The sequence below is a fragment of the Poeciliopsis prolifica genome, unplaced genomic scaffold, assembly GCF_027474105.1.
Source record: "Poeciliopsis prolifica strain line A6 unplaced genomic scaffold, Auburn_PproV2 SCAFFOLD006, whole genome shotgun sequence".
Taxonomy (NCBI): domain Eukaryota; kingdom Metazoa; phylum Chordata; class Actinopteri; order Cyprinodontiformes; family Poeciliidae; genus Poeciliopsis; species Poeciliopsis prolifica.
The window spans coordinates 18,826,291-18,847,214 of NW_026562381.1; the positions used below are offsets into that span (position 1 = coordinate 18,826,291).

Below are 20,924 nucleotides of genomic sequence, written 5' to 3' on the forward strand. Positions count from 1 at the left end.
TGGTGAAATTCTGTTCACCTTACCGCCACCTATCGGTAGATTTTAATAAACAAGGATTGGTCATAAACCAGAAGGCGCATGCGCAGATCTTCTTGTCTATCAGATCATTTAAATGTCTCATTTGACTAAATAAATAATGATGGAATTAACACAGTTTTTTTTCTTTTGGAGTGAGACATCTTGCGTAGATGATCTACGGCAAACTGCAGATTAAACAAACAGAGTGAGTCCTCCTGTTTTCATAGGATCGCTACAGATGAGAGGCTCCGCCTTCAGAGTGGGACGTCTTGCATTTAGAGGATCTGTGCTAAAGTTCTCTGCACCGTCAAAATGTTGAAGCTGTTTGGTGCTTGCAGGCCTTCAGCCGCACTGTTCAGAACAACTGCTGCTGCAGCTGCTGCTGCTGCTCAGGTGAGTTCACCGCCATCATCTGGACCTCACACTCCGGAACCACAGCTCGGTCCAGAACCAACAGAACAACAACCAAACGAACTCGCAGGTTTTCTGCCCTAGAACATTCATGAGTGACAAGTTGTCTGCAGAAACAGACAACCGGAAGCAAAATCTGCAGGCGTTCGGTTCGGTTGGGTTGTTTGTGTCAATGGCTGACCGGAGAAAAAAGGTCAGAACCATCTCGGAACCTTTGGAGTCGAGGGGGCGGACCCTGAACGCCTCATGGCCTTCAGCTGTTCTGTAAACAGAGAAAATGTGTGTGTGTGTGTGTGTGTGTCAGTCTCATGCCTCATATGGAAATGGGGCCGTTGCACTCCGGAAGTGAAGGGGGCGCTATTTCCTATATTCCAGTTTTGATTTTCCTTTGATATCTGTGATATATTTTCACATTCAGGAAGGATTTTCACTCTCAGCTTGTATTTGATCTTTTGTTTAACAGATTCTGTAGCTTCCTCTGTTCTTCTAAACCTTTTTATGTTATGGAATTTTCCTTTTCAACCAAAGTATCTTCAGTAGCTTCAGGGAGGTTGACTTCTGGTCAGACGAGACAAAACGTGATATTTTGGTGACGTCATCAGCGCCATGATGGTTCTGTTCCCACTGGGACACATGGAGGAGGCTGGGTCATGCTGTGGGACTGCTCTGCTCCATCAGGGTGTGTTGAACGATGAAACCTCCAGACTATTGAGGTAATTTGGAGAGAAATGTGCTGCCTGGGGTCTCAGGTCAAAGGTCATCGAACAGAAAATGACCCAAACCAACTACAGATGAAAACACTGGACTGTTCTCACCTGACCTTGAACATCTGGCGCGTTTTGTTTCGCCCCAGTAGGCTGAGCAACGAAATATGAACTTCAGTTTAGTTTATTTTTTACATAATTCAGTTGAACCAAAAGGTTCATTTTCAGATTTAATATGTGGTTTAGTCGGTTTCCAGTTATTTCAGATGCCGTGGGTTTCTTGTGGGAGTGAGACCTCTGTCCTCTCGGCCCTCTCTGCAGCCCAGCGCCCCTGGCCACCGGACCCCAGCAGGACCAGAGAACTTTCTACGAGTTCAGAACCTACAGCATCCGTCCAGACCAGAACTTGGCCTTCCTCAAGCTGACCAATGAGAAGATCCACCTGCGCACCGCCCATCCCAGCTGATTGGCTACTGGACCGTGGAGTACGGCGGCCTCAACAAGGTCTTCCATATATGGCAATATGGTGAGGACACTTCCTGTTGGACTTTTTTTAGATTGCTGGAAAAAGTGGTGGTTCTGGTTCCAGATGTTTGGGTCTAACCCCGCCTCCTCTCAGACAGTTACTCCCAGCGGGCAGCTGTGCGGGCAGCCCTGGCTCAGGACCCCTCCTGGATCTCAGAGTACATCTCCAAGGCCTTACCGCTGCTGACGGCGCAGGACAACGAGGTTTCCTACCTGGTGCCCTGGAGCCGCCTGAAGAGCCCCCCCAGCAGGGAGGTAGGCCCCGCCCACTGCCCCCCCTGGGCCTGACCGGGTCACTGGCTCTCAACAACCAATCAGAGCCAGGAGGAGGGTGTTAGTGCCGTCATCACACTCGGTGTGGCGCTGCTCGTCCCTCGCTACGCTGCAGCTGTCATAGCATGTTGTGAAGGCTAAGGCTACTTAGCATAGTCACAGACGATGGTGGCTAAACAGTAAGTTTAGCAGCAGGTACATGAGGATGATGTTCCGCTGGGTTCTGACGGTGGTTCCGCTGGGTTCTGACGGTGGTTCCGCTGGGTTCTGACGGTGGTTCCGCTGGGTTCTGACGGTGGTTCCGCTGGGTTCTGACGGTGGTTCCGTGTTCCAGGTGTGTTCGAGTTGGCGACCTTCCAGATGCGTCCTGGGGGCCCGGCGGTTTGGGGCGGCGCCTTCCAGGCGGCCATGTCGGCTCATGACGCTCCGGGATACGGGAAGCTGCTGGGGGCGTTCCACAGCGAGTTTGGACTGCTGAACCGAGGTACCAGAACCGAACCCGACTAGATGTCAGTTCATCCGGACGTTCTCGTCATCGCGTCTCTAACCGGATCTTCTGGTGTCCTAGTTCAAGCCCTCTGGTGGTTCGAGAGCGCCGACCATCGAGCCGAATGTCGACACAAGGCTCACACTGACCCAGAGTGGTTGCAGCAGGTAAGGCTCCGCCCCCGCTCTGTGACATCACTCCGGTGAGCGCTGGCTAACTGCTACCTGCCGTCTCTCAGTCAGGAACAGCGTGGCCCACCTGGACGCTCAGAGAAACCAGCTCATGTCCCCGTGTCCTTTCTCCCCCATGAAGTAACTTCCTGCCGTCTCCATGGCGACACATCCACGCTTCTCATTCAGGCTCCGCCTCCTTACCCGGACGGACCAATCACAGCAGCCGGCCACTCTGACCCCAAAGTTCTGCTGAGGTTTCTGATCCAAATGCTCAACAACAAACTGACTGTCAGAAATATTTTCTGCAATAAACTTCTTTACAGCGCGACGTTTCTATGACGATGCAGCTCCATCATTCATTTATACAGAATCTGAAATGTTTAAAATCCACATCTTTAACAGAATTTTAAGTTTCCATGTTTCCCATCAGCCACTTCAGTTTCAGGATGTCGGCCATCTTTCAACCTTTTCAGCTAATTATTGTCCAAAAATGAGTCGGATGAACCATTTTCAGAAACTTTACATGATGAAATGGAAACTGAAGATTTTACTGTGAAACATGCTAACGGTTAGCTCATGTTAACTGTTATTCTGGAGTTAACAGAACCTGGAAGTAAGTGGATGGATCAGAACCAGAACCGCTTCAGGTAGAGTGTGTGTGTGTGTGTGTGTGTGTGTGGAGCAGCAGACGGAGGCGGCGTAAAGGTTTCAGGACGTTTATTCTGCTAGTTGGGCTGTAACAGCTCTTTTTCCATTAACAGCATAATAACATGCTGGTCGGATCAGAACCGGATCAGAACCAGTTCAAACAGACTGTAGTCTGGAACACACAGCGCTGCGGTCGGGCGACCAATCAGATCACAGATCAGTCCTGCAGCTTCCAGGCCTGATGAGGTATTTTGCTGCTTCCATCTCATCTTTATAAAACACTAAAAAAAATAGAAAAATCAGGCTTCTGATTGGCTGCTAAGACAGGAAACAGCATGGACCCCGCCAAAATAAAACTAAATGATTCTGTTCCAGCTACAAATATAAATAAAGTTGGACACTAAGAACGGAATCAAAGTGGGTAAAAAGTGATCAGTTTGAAATGATTGGGATTCTTCATGGAGTTCAAGTGTTCAGCGAATCACTGCATTGACTGGCATCGGGCGGCAGGAGGCTCCGCCTACTGCCGTGTGAATCAGCGCGCAGGTGAGCAGTTCTTCTGCTGCAGGTGGAGTCCAGGTGAAGTCCCGCCTCCCGGCGTCACATGACGCTCTCACCGTCCGCACCGCCGACGGCGGAGCTCGGCGCCGGGACGTCGATGATCATCTCCTTCCTCACCGACGTGTCTTTGGACAGGTAGTCGTCACTCTGGTCCTTGGCAAAGTTCACAAACACCTGAGAGCACAAAAAGCACATCTCCCATCAGCCCCGTCACCTGTCTCCGGGTTCACCTGTCTCCGGGTGTGCAGACTCTCACCTGGTCCAAGGTGGTCTGGGTGACCGAGTAGTCCTCGATCCGCAGCGCGTCCTTGTTGTTGGCGAAGGTGGAGAAGATGTGGGCGAGCGAGGAGAGCGAGGAGGGCAGCTGGTACTGCAGCATGTTGCGATGCTTCTCCTTCAGCGTGCTGCCGCTCAGCTCGCTCTCGATGAACTTCATGACGGGACGCAGGTCCGGGTCGGGGCCCGCCACCCGCAGGATGATGGTGTATCCGTCCCCGAACCTGACCCCACACACACACACACACACACACACACACACACACACACACACACACACACAGCTCACTGTCTGCAGACACTCACCAGCCCTCTGCTGGTCAGTGAAACTACATCAACCTGTGGTTCTATGAAACCCAAGGTCCGGCCACAAAGTGACACCAGAACCATCAGGATGCAGCAGGAAGAACCTGCAGCACCAACACAAAACCGCTGGAGGTCCAACTCAACCAAACACCCAGAACCATCGGCTGGGTCGACCCACCAGCCCCACGCAGAAATAGAGAAAACTAGATTGTGGCTCCCTGCTGCAGAGACACCAGTCCCAGCATGACTCACCATCCTGCTGCTACGGGGCTTTAACCTTTGACCCGAGGGCCCATTTATTGGTTACCATGCTGACCTGACTCTTGTTCCATTTGAAAATCAAATCCATGTTTGGTTCACCATCAAAAATATAAAATATAGTTCCATCATAAAGGTTTTATTTCAGTCCTGATCTGAACGGAGATCATTCAGCGATTTAAAGCTCCATCGTACAAACAGAAGAGTCACATGGTGCGTCATTCCTTCCTGGACGCACTGCAGGGAAAATAAACATTTAATCGTGAATACTAATTATAGATGCACTTAGTCATTTTGATAACACGCTAATATTAACACCTGTACCTGTTTGGGTATGAACCTTTTACCAAACAGATTTGTTTTCCTTTTTTGGCTCTTTCAAACATGTTGGGTTGCCGACCTCTGACCTCACCGTTCTACAAAAACATCATTTCAGTTTGAAAAGTTGGACATTTCTAACTTTTGAAACTCAAAACATTTTCACGTTTTTTCTAGAAAATGTCAGAAATAAACTTTTCTATATTTCCTTCTTTAGATATAAAAACGGTACATTTAAAACAAGAACATTTAAGAACTCAAAAATGTTCTTACATGTGTTGTGCCATCAAGAGTAGACCTGGGAACAACGCTTTAAAATAAATAATCCAAAGAATTTTAATGTTGAAAATGATTTAAAGTGCAAAAGGAGATATAACCAAATGATCTCCAAATTCACCTGAAAGCTGCTTCAACAGCAGGAAGCAGAATCTACCTGCATATTGTAACAACTAAACGATGGTTTCTGTTCCTATTCAGATCCACTTTGCTGCCAGTAAGGAGAATCCTGATCCACTGGACTCACTGGTTGTTAATGGGAAGAGGAGCTGCAGCCCTCAGCGCTGCAGGCGGAGCGACTTTCACATTAATTGTCTCCAGTCCCACCAGGTTTCTTCTTCTGCTCTTTAGAGCTTATTAAACAGCTGACTGGCACATGCCTGCCACCATGTGGTGGAAACTTTACTGTCTGAGCGCCTGGATCCGACAGCAACATCTCTGGTTTCTGTCACTTTACTGCACTGCTGGTGAAAACATGGGGGATCCTCTAGGCGGCGCCGGCGGACCAAATGTGGGCTGCAGCATTCTGGTGAAGAGTGGCCGCCTGAAGCGTCGGCTAGAATAGTGGGGACCGGAAACACTGGATCACTGCAGGCAGCAGACCACCAGGAAAACCAAGACCACCTGTAAAATGGTACGTCTGACAGGAGCTGCACATCCAGTCAGCGCTGCTCGGCCCCCCCACTGACTCTGTGGAAGTGGGAACCACTGCTGTGCATTTGGCTCTCGGGCAAAAAGGACCTTCACCTGCACACATTTCAGCCCCAACCCTCCTGGTTACCACGCTGCCAAGAGCAGACATGACTGTGCCTCCTCCACAAACAACTCAGGCTGAACGAGGGAACCGAGCGATGGAGGCTTCCAGCTGGCAGGCCTGATGAAGAGCCTTCACCTGCACCAGGCCTGATGAAGAGCCTTCACCTGCACCAGGCCTGATGAAGAGCCTTCACCTGCACCAAGCCTGATGAAGAGCCTTCACCTGCACCAGGCCTGATGAAGAGCCTTCACCTGCACCAGGCCTGATGAAGAGCCTTCACCTGCACCAAGCCTGCAGACTCAGCTCACCTGTTTGTGGAAGGAGCCGCAGACACTGTGGCCTGAGAGGCGTGGCCGGCCGAACAGAAGGTCATCGCCGCACTTGGGCCCCCACTGGACCGGATGCGCACGCAGCTGCAGCACAGCCGCAGCGCAGCTGCAGCACAGCCGCAGCCACAGAGCAGCTGATACAGGGATTTTCTGACAGGACCTTCACCAGGTGAACACACCCAAGACCCACAGTGAAAAGGTCATCGTCATCATCATCACCGGAGGTCAATGTGTGCCTGAAGTGCAGCCTCACAACCTGGAGCGATTCATGTCTGAACTGAAGTGAATCCAACCACAGGAGGACCTGATAGATCCTCCGATATGGTAACATTACTGCTGCACCGGGCAGAGGGAACATTCAGCACCACCTGCTGGCCGTCAGCAGGGATGACAGAACCGCTAAACACTCTTATTCTGAAATCCAGCTGCCTTACCTGTTCTTCAGGTGTTGGACGCTGCCGAGACATCGGAACCTCCCGTTCACCATGATGGCCATCCTGGTGCAGAGAGCCTCACACTCCTCCATGCTGCAGCGCGCAGCGCAAACACACACCCACACACACACACACCACACACACACACCCACACACACACACCCACACACACACACACACACACACCCCACACACACACCCACACACACACACAGAGTCAGTGACGCTGTTCTGCGTCCCTCTGCTGTGACAGACTGAGGACGTCTCACCTGTGTGAGGTGAGGACGATGGAGCGGCCCTCCTTGATGACGCTGTGGATGCAATTCCAAAGGGCCCGACGGGCCCTGGGGTCCATCCCTGTGGTCGGCTCGTCCTGCAGAACAGGTGGAGGAGGGGGCGGGGCATCCTGATCACACCTGAAGCTCTTCTTCTGCTACTTGGGGTGTGTGTGTGTGTGTGTGTGTGTGTGTGTGTGTGCGTGTTGGTCTGCAGCTGCTGCTGAGCATGGTGGCAGTGTGTTTTACCAGGAAGACCACAGGGGGCGCTCCGATCAGAGAGATGGCCGTGGAAAGCTTCCTCAGGTTTCCTCCGCTGTAGCTTCCTGCTCTCTTATCGGCGTACTTTAGCAGACTCAGCTTCCTGATGCCCCACTCTGCCACCTGCCAACAAAACAACCTCCAGTCACAGGCCAGCGCCACAGCCCCGCCCAGCAGGTGTGTCTCCAGGTGTGACCGGGACTCACGTCGCAGACCTCCGCTCCGGGACCCTCTGAGGATGGCGTACAGTTCCAGGTGTTCTCTTCCTGTCAGCAGCTCGTTGACGGCGTCAAACTGAGGACAGTAGCCCATGTTCCGGTGGACGTCTTCGATCTCCCGCAGGATGCTGCAGACACACAGGAAGCAGAATGAGAACTTCCTGCCCCACAGCGCCCTCCGGTGGTGTTGGTGGACCTGGCCGGTGCCTGACCTCTTGCCGGCCAGGAAGGCCTCTCCGCTGGTCACCAGGGTGTCTCCTGTCAGCATCTTGAAGGTTGTGGTTTTTCCAGCTCCATTCACACCGAGAAGACCGAAGCACTGGACCGGAACCAGCCAGAACCCAACAGAACCAGACAGACAGGATGTAAGTCAGCTGCAGGTTCTGGTTCTTTACCTGCAGCAGGAAGTCAGCCTCACCTCTCCAGGAGGAATCCCGACACACAGCCGGTCCACCGCCGGCTTCTGCTTCCGCTTGAACACCTGGAGGACAAAAAGCGGGTCAGGTGTTGAAATGTTAGGCCTGTCCAGGTGTTGGACCCGCCCAGACCTTGGTGAGCTGCCGGAGCTCCAGGATGTCCCCCTGTCCCAGGCCCTGGACGATGCGGTGTCTCTCACGCGCGACGTCCTCGTCCTCCTCTCCCAGTGGTCCCAGTTTGGTGAGTTTACTGACGGGTCTTCACACAGAAACACTTCAAGTCACATCAAACTGACCCAGGTGAGCTTCCAATGAGGATCAGAACCAGACCTCACCTGGGCTTGATGCAGAACCTGTACTGTATGAGGATGGTGATGATGAAGAAGACCACGCCCTCCACCGCCATGGCAAACAGGTTCTTTCCCACCATGTCCCAGTCCAGGGGCGACCGGAACCTGTTCTCTGGAACAGGAACACCTGGGTCAGTCATCTACCTGGCCCAGGTGGGGAACACCTGGAGGGGGCGCTGCGCCTCACCGAATCTCTCCAGGGCGTCGGCCATCGCCTGGTTCTTCACCATGTCGATGAGGCCGCGGCCCAGGCAGAAGTGAGGGAAGACCAGCAGGACGTTCTTCAGGATGTCGTTGATGCCGCCGATCTCCTGCAGCAAACAGGAAGTCAAAGCCGCGCCCGCGCTCCACCTGGAGGCCAGGCGAGAGGAAGACTCACGTGGTCGCCGAACAGCTCCATGACGAAGGTGGAGATGCTGCCATTGATGCCGATGAGGATGTTGACGCTGGTCAGGACCACGTAGGCCGTGCTGGGGATCTTGAAGAAGAAGGAGGCCGGGTACATGAGGGGCGTGATGGACCAGCTGGAGACAGACACAGACTGTCAGAACCACAACCGGGTCCAATGCCACAACCAGAGCCGATACCAGAACCGATACCAGAACCGATAACAGAAACAATACCAGAACCGATACAGAACCAATACCAGATCCGATACCAGAGCCAGCACCAGAACCGATACCAGAGCCGATTCCAGAACCGATACCAGAACCGATACAGAACCAATACCAGATCCGATACCAGAGCCAGCACCAGAACCGATACCAGAGCCGATACCAGAGCCAGCACCAGAACCGATACCAGAGCCGATACCAGAACCGATACCAGAACCGATAACAGAAACAATACCAGAACCAATACAGAACCAATACCAGATCCGATACCAGAGCCAGCACCAGAACCGATACCAGAGCCGATACCAGAACCGATAACAGAAACAATACCAGAACCGATACCAGAACCGATACAGATCCGATACCAGAGCCAGCACCAGAACCAATACCAGAGCCGATACCAGAGCCGATACCAGAACCGATACCAGAACCGATACAGAACCGATACCAGAGCCGATACCAGTGATACCAGCAATACCAGAACCGATACCAGAGCCGATACCAGAACCGATACCAGAACCGATACCAGCGATACCAGCAAAACCAGAACCGATACCAGAACCGATAACAGAAACAATACCAGAACCGATACCAGAACCGATACCAGAACCGATACCAGAGCCGATACAGCGATACCAGAGCCGATACCAGACCCAATACCAGCAATACCAGAGCCGATACTAGAACCGATACCAGAAACGGTACCAGACCCGATACCAGAGCCGATACCAGAACCGATACCAGAACCGATACCAGAACCGATACCAGCGATACCAGCAATACCAGAATCGATACCAGAGCCGATACCACAACCGATACAGAACCGATACCAGAGCCGATACCAGCGATACCAGCAATACCAGAACCGATACCAGAACCGATAACAGAAACAATACCAGAACCGATACCAGAACCGATACCAGATCCGATACCAGAGCCAGCACCAGAACCGATACCAGAACCGATACCAGAGCCAATACCAGAGCTGATACAGAACAGATACCAGAGCCGATACCAGAGCCGATACAGCGATACCAGAGCCGATACCAGACCCAATACCAGCAATACCAGAGCCGATACTAGAACCGATACCAGAAACGGTACCAGAACCGATACCAGAGCCGATACCAGAACCGATACCAGAACCGATACCAGCAATACCAGAACCGATACCAGAACCGATAACAGAAACAATACCAGAACCGATACCAGAACCGATACCAGAAACGATACCAGAACCGATACCAGAGCCGATACCAGAACCGATACCAGAACCGATACCAGACCCGATACCAGACCCGATACCAGAACTGATACCAGACCCGATACCAGCAATACCAGAGCCGATACCAGAACCGATACCAGAACTGATACCAGACCCGATACCAGCAATACCAGAGCCAATACCAGAACCGATACCAGAACCGATACCAGAAACGGTACCAGAACCAATACCAGAGCCGATACCAGAACTGATACCAGAACCAATACCAGAGCCGATACCAGACCCCATACCAGTAATACCAGAACCGATACCAGAACCGATACCAGAGCCGATACCAGACCCGATACCAGACCCGATACCAGACCTGATACCAGACCCGATACCAGCAATACCAGAGCCGATACCAGAGCCGATACCTGAACCGATACCAGAAACGGTACCAGAACCAATACCAGAGCCGATACCAGACCCCATACCAGTAATACCAGAACCGATACCAGAGCTGATACCAGAACCGATACCAGAGCCGATACCAGAACCGATACCAGAGCCGATACCAGAACCGATACCAGAGCCTGCAGATCTGTTTTTTTTTTTGTTTTTATACTTTTTTTTTTTTTAAACACACAGGTATCTTAGATGAGGGCCTTGGCAGGAGGCAGCCAGTCATTCTGATCATGTCACTGAATGGAGCCTCAAAATAATCCCATCTTTCCCAAAGTTTCTCTCCTTTCTCCTTCTTCATATCGCGGATCAGGTTTTAATATTCAAAAGAAGCTTCAGAGTATTGGCTGAAGGTTGGAGCCAACATTTAGTCATCGCTTTCTTGCTTGCAGTCATCAATATCTTCAACAGGTGTGTGTCCCCGTTGCTGAGTCCCTCAGGACGTACATAGCAGGAAATGACAAATCTAAAGTTATACCCATAATTTCATATATTAGTTGATTAACGTCCTTCCAGAAGGTCTTCAACTCTGGACATTCCCATAACGTATGAAAGCAGCGATGAGACGGCAGGACCGGGATCCATCCAGCCTCCAGCTCTGCCTTGGCCTAATAAAAAATCTGATCAGATTCTTCCAGCAGAAATGGCGCCATGTTAAACAATTTGTGTGGTAAAACATCTTTAACAACCCTGTGACATCACTTCAAATGTGACGTCACATTTTTTTAAAGATGCAGAAACAATTTTATGACCTAAAAACCTTTGCAGGACCTGGAAGTCCCATGTGTGTTGATTTCCAGAAAAACTGCAAGTCTGTTTCATGCTCCACAGTAAACTAAGCAGGAATCACAGAAATACACCAAAACATGGAAAGAAAAAAATCAGTTTCACTTTGAGAAGATTTAAGAGAACATCAGCAGGAACCGTCCATCAACCCAAACTGAAACCCATCCTTTCCCATCGTGTCCAGTATCATCAGCTGACTTCTCATTCATAGATGTAAAGTTTCTGTAATATTTGCCAATGATGCCTTTTGTATTTTTACCAGCATATGAATCCATAAAAATTTGTTCTATTCCTGGTTCTGGAGAAACTTTGGACCTGCAAATAACGGCAGAAATCTTCCCTGCCCGTCTCATAGATCCTCAAACTTGACCAACTCCTCATTTTTAGTGATATCACAGGATGCAGTGACTCCCTGTTTCGCCCATCTTCTATATTTATGGTCTATCGATGCTGGAAGGACACGCGGCTGGTACGCAGGCCAAATCAATACTCCTGAACTTTTTAACCACCTCTGGCTATTTCTTCCAGGAGAAACTCAACGCATCCAGACACCCCAAACCAGACGCTGGATAGTTAAAGCAAGTCTTCCCATCGTTTATTTCTCTGACTTTCTCTCTGTTCTTGGGCGTCCATTTTACTGGGACGAACTGACCGGACCGCATTTCCCAGTATGCACTGTGCCGGAGACACAATGGACAAGAAGCTCTTCCCTCAATAGAGCCTGGAGCTGGACAGGTGAGGGCCGGATTACAAAGCTCTGATCAAACTACAAGATCCACTGGCAGATTATTTCACTTCATCTCAGTGAAAACAACCTGCCAGCACAACTTTTTCATCAATATGAACGATTATTGACTTAAAACCAATGAACTAAGATATTGGCATTAGAAGCCAGACAAAAAACCTGGCTTCTAAAGTTTGTGTTTTGCAGTGCAGACAATGTGAACATTGATGCAAATTCTATGTGGTTCTGACCCGTAGAGCAGCAGCAGCAGCGCCAGAACCGGCAGGTTGGTGGACGAGACGTAAGCTTTCTGCTGGAAGCAGATGAAGATGAGGACGACGAGCGTCGCCGGGACGCAGTAGTTGCACTGAGGAGACAAAGAGAGACGTCAGGGGCGCGGCAGGGGGCGGGGCAAGGGGCGCGGCAGGGGGCGGGGCTTAGTGACCTCACCATGTCCCAGGTGAAGTTGGCCAGCCAGTAGAGCAGCGGATGCACGCCGCTGATGAACTGCATGTGTTTGGCTTTGCTGACGCGCTCCTGGATGAGGAAGACTACAAAGCTGGCCGGGACGAAGGACATGGCGAAGATCACGCAGATGGACACCAGGACGTCCACCGAGGTCGTTACCCTGGAAACCAGCAGAAAAAACAACAGGTGGGGTTCACTCAGGTGTGTTTTTCCTCCAGGTGTGTGTCCAGGTGTGAGTACTCACAGCGCCACCTGGGACAGCTGCTCCTTGGTCAGGTTGAGCGGATGGTTGAAGGAAGTGATGCCATAGCGACCGAGCTCCGCACCTGGCGGCAGGTTGGCTCTCAGGACACCGTTACTCATCACGTTGATGAAGGACGCCACGCTGTGCCAACCTTTGTTGTTGAACCAGATCTGAGGACAGTGAGGAGGACACACCTGAAGGTCCACCTCTACGTCCACCTGAAGGTCCACCTCTACGTCCACCTCTACGTCCACCTGAACGTCCACCTGAAGGTCCACCTCTACGTCACCTCTACGTCCACCTGAACGTCCACCTCTACGTCCACCTGAACGTCCACCTGAAGGTCCACCTCTACGTCCACCTGAAGGTCCACCTCTACGTCCACCTCTACGTCCACCTGAAGGTCCACCTCTACGTCCACCTCTACGTCCACCTGAAGGTCCACCTGAAGGTCCACCTCTACGTCCACCTCTACGTCCACCTGAACGTCCACCTGAAGGTCCACCTCTACGTCCACCTCTACGTCCACCTGAACGTCCACCTGAGGTCCACCTCTACGTCCACCTGAAGGTCCACCTCTACGTCCACCTCTACGTCCACCTGAACGTCCACCTGAAGGTCCACCTCTACGTCCACCTCTACGTCCACCTGAAGGTCCACCTCTACGTCCACCTCTACGTCCACCTGAAGGTCCACCTGAAGGTCCACCTCTACGTCCACCTGAACGTCCACCTGAAGGTCCACCTCTACGTCCACCTCTACGTCCACCTGAACGTCCACCTGAAGGTCCACCTCTACGTCCACCTCTACGTCCACCTGAACGTCCACCTGAAGGTCCACCTCTACGTCCACCTCTACGTCCACCTGAAGGTCCACCTCTACGTCCACCTCTACGTCCACCTGAAGGTCCACCTGAAGGTCCACCTGAAGGTCCACCTCTACGTCCACCTCTACGTCCACCTGAACGTCCACCTGAAGGTCCACCTCTACGTCCACCTGAAGGTCCACCTCTACGTCCACCTCTACGTCCACCTCTACGTCCACCTGTCGGTCAGCTCAGGTGCCTCTCTCACCTCAGCCTCCTCAGCGTTTTGATCAGAACCGAGCCCTTTATCTGCTCCTGACCGAACCTTCTGGGTTTGGAACCCGCAGCTGAACCGACCTGAGCTCAGTTTCACCTGAACCAATCGGACTGCAGCTCCACCTCTGAGCTGAAACGCTCCAACCGTTCTCTGCAGTTCTCAACAGAACCAACATGGTGGCAGAGAACCGTTTGGACCCGCTCCAGAACCGATTATTACTGTTCTACCTCAGAACCTGAATGAGCCACTACGCTACTGCTGCTAGCAACGTAGCTTTGGTGAAACTGTCCAAATATGGTGATCAGGAAGCTGAGAAAACTGTTTTGTTTCCACTCAGGTTAAAACTCTTCCTGGGAGAAGGTCAGACAGAACCGCAGCAGAACCCGGTTCCGGTCATACCTTCACGTTGTTCTTGGTGTCCAGCCCGTTGATGAAGCCGGACAGATTGTCCAGGAACCGGTCAGCAGCAGAACCCTGCAGAAAGAGTCCAGTTTCATTCCTGGAGGAACAGCGGAACCGCCTCCGAGGTCCAGAATGTTCTGGTTCTGGTCTGACCTTCTGTAACTCAAAAACCTTTCGGACTCTCTCGATGGCGTCGTCGACCTCATTGGCTGCAGGAAGGACCTGTGTGCTCCGGGCGCCCAATGAGAAGCCTCCGTACCTGCAGACAGAGGGAACACCTGAGCGGCTGCCGACCCGGGTCCGATTGAACCGTCTGAAGCAGAATCAGAACCAGAACCACACCTGAACTCGTTAACCCACACTTTGTTCTTCAGGCTGCGGAGGAGACAGAAAACTTTGAGTGCAGCAGCTGCTCAGGTGAGTTTATCCAGGTGAGTGCTGATTGGCTCACCTCTTCCCGATGATGTCAGCGTACGTCTTCACCAGGTAGTCCGAGACGTTCCTTCCTGTCAGGTTCTGCAGAGTGTCTGAGCTGCTCAGCTTCATCTGGACCCAGACAGAACATGAACAGAACCGTCAGACTCACATTATAATGTTTTATTTTGAAAAGCTACTTCATTTTATTTTGTAAACTCCTGCCCCACCTTGTCTATAAGAAATATTAGAGCCTGAAAAAATAGAGTTAAAAACTAAAAGTCCATCAAACACCTAACATTATTTCACAAAATACAAAAGTTATGAAATAAACAATTACATAAATGCATAAATAAGTGAGTTCATGTATTTGATGGAGTTTTTATTCATCATCAATAACAGTACTTATTAATTTTAATAATGGTTCTGAAACATTTCAGCGCATCCTGCTGGAGTTTGCCTGCTCTTCCACTAGATGGCAGCAGCAGGTGGTTCTGTTCCGTTTAGGTCCAGAACCGCTTCTTAGAGGGAATCAGTCTGAGGTTTAGAGGATTCTGCTGCTGATGTGGGCAGACCCCGTACCCTGACCCCTGACCCCATCATCTCTGTGTAGCTCTGACCTCAGGCGGCGGCAGCCCGCCGGCTCCCGCTGGGCAGTCAGGAAGCATCCTCTTCCTGCCGTCGCAGGTGCAGGAGCAGGCCGGCGACGGATCCTCCATGGTCCAGTTCCTGGAGCTGAACAGCTGCTGGACGCCATCAGGGACTGGAGGGGTGCTCCAGTCATCGTCCCCCATGGTGCAGGGAGCGTCCCTGACGGGCGCCGGAGACAGACACGCCAGGAGTCAGGATGAGGCGGGGCCGGAGGGAAAGAGGCGGGGCCAGAAAGGAAAGAGGCGGGGCCGGGAGGGAAAGAGGCGGGGCCAGAAAGGAAAGAGGCGGGGCCGGGAGAGAAAGAGGCGGGGCCAGAAAGGAAAGAGGCGGGGCCGGAGGTGGGGGGGGGGAGGCGGGACCAGAAGGGAAAGAGGCGGGGCCAGAAAGGAAAGAGGGGCCGGAGGTGGGGGGGAGGCGGGACCGGGAGGGAAAGAGGCGGGACCAGAAGGGAAAGAGGCGGGGCCAGAAAGGAAAGAGGCGGGGCCGGAGGTGGGGGGGAGGCGGAGCCGGGAGGGAAAGAGGCGGGGCCAGAAAGGAAAGAGGCGGGGCCGGGAGAAAGAGGCGGGGCCAGAAAGGAAAGAGGCGGGGCCGGAGGTGGGGGGGGGAGGCGGGACCGGGAGGGAAAGAGGCGGGACCAGAAGGGAAAGAGGCGGGGCCAGAAAGGAAAGAGGCGGGGCCGGAGGTGGGGGGGAGGCGGGACCGGGAGGGAAAGAGGCGGGACCAGAAAGGAAAGAGGCGGGGCCGGAGGTGGGGGGGGGAGGCGGGACCAGGAGGGAAAGAGGCGGGCCAGAAAGGAAAGAGGCGGGGCCGGGAGAGAAAGAGGCGGGGCCAGAAAGGAAAGAGGCGGGGCCGGAGGGGGGGGGGGAGGCGGGACCAGAAGGGAAAGAGGCGGGGCCAGAAAGGAAAGAGGCGGGGCCGGAGGTGGGGGGGAGGCGGGACCAGAAGGGAAAGAGGCGGGACCAGAAGGGAAAGAGGCGGGACCAGAAAGGAAAGAGGCGGGGCCGGGAGGGAAAGAGGCGGAGCCAGAAGGGAAAGAGGCAGAGCCAGGTTTCCTGAAGTATGGCGTTTTTACCGGATGGAGTACCCGTCCATGCAGCGTGTCCCAAAGCCTGGCGGGTCCAACAGAGCGCTCAGTAACTTCTGCATGTTGGCGTCTCCTGGAGCGTCATCGCTGTTGGCAGAGAGTCAGTATCAAACCGGCAACCTGACGGCCACAAAGCCGACCTGTTTCAGCTGCGTACCTGAAGAAGGTCACCTGTTCTTCGTACATCCAGGGCTGCAGCTCCAGGCTAGGGTACTTCCCGAACGGAGGGACAATGAGGCTGAAGACCAGGGCGATGCAGACGAACACGGCCGGAAGGACGATCTGGCAACACATGCACAACTCAGATGATGAGCGGACACACAGGCTGGCCGCAGCATGGCGGGTCACAGGCGAGGAGCTACCTGAGCGAAGAAGCCCTTCCTGGAGCGCCGGCGTACAGGAAGCGCTTCCACATCAGTGCCACAAACTGCTGCCTCTTCAGGCTCCAACCCTGGACCTGGACCGAACCTTTCCCCTCAGCGCCGCCCAGCCAGTCCGTCTCCCTGCAGTCTGACAGAAACAAGGCGGGTAACCTGACTGGTCAGCTGACCCTGAGTGGGCTGCGACTGCGTTCGTACCAGCGTCTCCATCGGAGTCGTTGCACTCGTTGTCGTCCTCGGTGTTCGGCCTCAGGCAGCTCTGATGGTCGCTGCCTCCGAAGGCGTGAGTCCTCCTGCGCCGCCAAACAGGAAGTGTCCCATCTGAACACAGAGACGTGCATCTTGGTTTCTATTTTATGCTAACCATTAATTTGTCTGTCTTCTTCTCGTTCCTGTTTGTTTATTCATTTAAGGATTCCCGTTAGTCTCTACCGCAGGAGACATTATTCCACATCAAGAATCTGTAACACTGATGTATCTGATTCTGAGACTCGGACAATAAAGTCCTTAGTTTCTGCTGCATTTTATCACTTTAAGGTTTCATGAGACATAAAGTTCACCCAGCTCATGAAGATGGGAAATATTTTTAGATAATAAATGGTTTGAAAGGCTCAAAAATGGCAGCCATCTTGAAAAAAACAGCCGCCGTTCTGAAACTCAAAGGAATTATGGGAAATTTGGAAATCATACGACGTGAGGGATTAGCATGCTAATGTTTATATGTTGTTCCTAGCCAACTTCCTGCTCACCTGAGGGTACTTCAGTGTCCACACCATTATCTTCAGCCACCTTCAGAAAAATCTGCCAAATGAGAAACAATGAGGCCGTTAGCAGATGAAGAGCCTGTTTCTGAGCGTCAGCAAGAAGCCGTTTCCAGGCGCTGCACCTCCTCCAGTGTGGTGTCTGACACGCCGTAGCTGGAGATTCCCAGCTCCTGCAGCTTCAGGTCCAGCTCTCTGAAGAGCGCTACGAAGGCGCCGTCCTTGGCGGCGCTGTATGGCAGGACGTAGGTCAGCTCATGGCCCAGGTCCTCCACCAGGCGGGCGGCCGGGACGTGGCGCAGGATCAGGCCGGAGACCGAGGACGGGTCCGGCGGCGTGTAGATGGCGGCGGCGTGGTCTGAGGACAGAGAGATGGGAAGCCATCAGCTCCAGCTCAGGATGAGCAAATCAAATGCTGCACAGAAACAGGAAGCTCACCGATGGCGGCTGCCTCACTTTCATGTTCGCTGCCGAGTCCGGCGTCGCTGCTGCTGACCGAGGCGCTCTCCTCATCCTGCAACCACATCCAGACGGTCAACGGATTAACAGGAACCATGTGACCGCTGATGCCATGATGTTCAAACACATCCAGATGTTTTGGCTAAAGCAGGTCTTTGTGCTGTCAATCATCCTCTGTGTGGGGCTGCAACAAGCACAGCCGGCTCAGCTAGTTAGCATAGTAATTGATGACGGCAGATAAACACTTTCTCTGTTATGGTAAGTTGCTTTTCCACCTTCAGCACATTTAGCACCAACTACATGTGGATGATTGACAGCACTAAGCCCGGCCTCTTGGCTCTGATTGGTTCAGATGGTGACAGCAGTTCAGGGAGGAGTCCGATCTGATCACAGGTTATGAGATTATCTGTCTCACAAACAGGATGGCAGTTTGGACAAATACATTCAAACAAATTCTTTGTAAAAGTTACAAACTGCAGCTTAAAATGAGAAAAAATTATTGTGGTAAATTGTCCAGAATTTGTGTCTCTGCATGCTTAGTGTACACTACCGTTCTGTTATTGCCTTTTTTGTCTATGTATGCGAATGCTAAGCTTGGAACCAACCTTCTTGGTGAAGGACACGGTGCTGGACGAGTTCCTGCAGGAGCTGAGCGACGGCTCCGCCTCCTTCTTCACCAGCGTCAGGTAGTATCCCGTCCCCAGCTGCGTCTTCAGGTACAGAGACGAGCCCACGCAGCACAGCTTACCGTGGGAGATGATGGCGATGCGGTCCCCCAGGATGTCCGCCTCGTCCATGTGGTGGGTGGACAGGATGATGGTCCGGCCTGATGGACGTGAAGGGGGACGTTTAATCTGCCTGAGACCAAAGCCAGCAGCAGCAGCAGCAGCAGACCAACCAACCAGAGAGCCTCACCCTGCCGGTACTTCAGCAGCAGGTCCCAGATTCCTCTGCGGGCGTAGGGGTCGACTCCAGCCGTTGGCTCGTCCAGGATCACCACCTTGGCCCCCCCGACGAAGGCCAGGGCGACTGACAGCTTCCTCTGCATGCCGCCGGACAGTGTGCTGGTCCTGGAGCGCCGCTTGTGAGGCAGCCCCGTGTCCTGCAGGATGTGCTCGATCTCAGCCGAAACCTGCTCCTCTGACAGCCCTTTGAGCCGCGCGTAGAACCAGATGTGCTCTTCCACCGTCAGCCTGTAGGGGGCATGATCACACACTGGGTCACATGACCGATCAGAGGAAGGAGGAAGGAGTTCCTGGCTGCTGAAGCAGGCAGAACTCACATGCTGAAAAGGACGTTGTGCTGAGGACAGACGCCCAAGCTTTGCCTGATGGCGCTCAGATCTGTCCGGATGTCCTTCCCCAGGATGTAGGCGGTGCCGGAGGTTGGCGGGAATAGGCCGGTCAGAATGGACCTGCAGGGGGATGGAGGGGCTGAATTTACTGGTTCTCTGCAACTTCACCTGCCTCAACTCCTCCCTGACCTTCCACTATAAACTCTGAACCTGCATCAAAACTCTGATCCTCTAAACAAGTGAGCTGCTTATACTTGTAAGTGCTTTATCAAGTCCAGAGGACTCCAAAGCCATTCACCCTCTAATGGAGAGCTACTGCACAATAGCCACAGCTTAGCAGAGGCCAGGCTACCATGCACCGGCGCCACCTGTTGGCCCCTCCACCAGAAAGCAAGGTGGGAGAAGCGTCTTGCCCAAGGGCACAACGACAGACCGGAGATGGAAACTGGCAATCCACCAATTGCAGGACGAACTCCAAGTGATAAAGAAACCCTTCATCCACATTAAAACCCTGTACCCCTTTCAGAACCATCCCTGCCCAAAGACCTGGACCCGCCTCTGACTCGGGTTCTGACAGGTCCGGTCCAATACTCACATGGTCGTGGTCTTTCCAGCACCGTTGTGTCCTAGAAAGGAGGGTGATTTGTCCCTCGTAGAATCCCAGAGTCAGTCCGTCCACGGCCAGTTTCTTTCCGTGACGGTAAACCTTCACCAGGTTCTCGATGTAGACTCCCGGCTCCAAGTGGGCCGGCTCCTCCTCTACACACACAGCTGGAAACAACAAGTCTCTTTCATAGTAAAAGCCTCCTCTAGTTCGAGTCAAGTACTTTTCTTGATGGTCTCAAGTGTTGTAGAGAGTCCAATGGTTCTCACCTTCAGCATTTCCTTTCCGGTTCAGTGGAAGCTTGTTGGACTTCCCCTCCTCTCCAAACCAGTAGGACTTGGAGAAGAGGAAGTACCAGGGCCGAGGGATGCCGTACTGACCTGAGGACCAACAGGTCAAGCGTCAGCAGTCTGCGGAAATCTTTCAGAGGTCAGACTCACTGAGCGTTACCTGGAAACACGGCCTCGATGTACCAGGTGAGGACTCCGTACAGGAAGGAGTCAAAGTACATCATGATGATGGTGGTGCGGAGGCTGAACTCGTCTTCCTGAAGAGGGACTTGACACCAGGTTCTTCCACTGGATCCCAACTCCCTGCTCCTCAAACAGTGCAAAGTACTCACAGCCAAAGCCAAAGGTCACGGGGGACAGCAGGCTCTACAGGACAAGAGGACATGTGACTTTCTGGGCCAATCAGCACGCAGCATTGACGAAGCAAGGCGGGCCAACTCACAGCAAACACTTTGACTCCGTATCCAATGTAATCCTGCCAGGCAACGCAGAGGACGTAGGCAAGTAGAGGGTGAAGTAGATGATGCCTCCGCAGGCGGCAGCCAGGTTGGCGCGAGCGAACACGGTGCTGATGAGGAAGCACTGCATGATGGTGACCACAGCGTATGATCCCAGGAAGACGAAGATGATGCCAGGGTCGCTGTAGGGCAGCAGGTTCCCCTTCTGCAGAGTCCAAAGCACAAGTGTCAGCGACCTCCTACGATACATCGGTCCAGACCCAGTT

At 52.8% G+C, this 20,924-nt stretch overlaps 2 pseudogenes; one reads left to right on the forward strand and one right to left on the reverse strand.

The window, feature by feature from the left end:
- Window positions 1–188: 188 nt before the first annotated feature.
- LOC129360628 (protein NipSnap homolog 3B-like) lies at window positions 189–2,853 on the forward strand (annotated as a pseudogene).
- A 438-nt stretch (window positions 2,854–3,291) lies between these two features.
- Window positions 3,292–20,924, reverse strand: part of LOC129360267 (phospholipid-transporting ATPase ABCA1-like) — a 31,443-nt pseudogene continuing 13,810 nt past the window's right edge.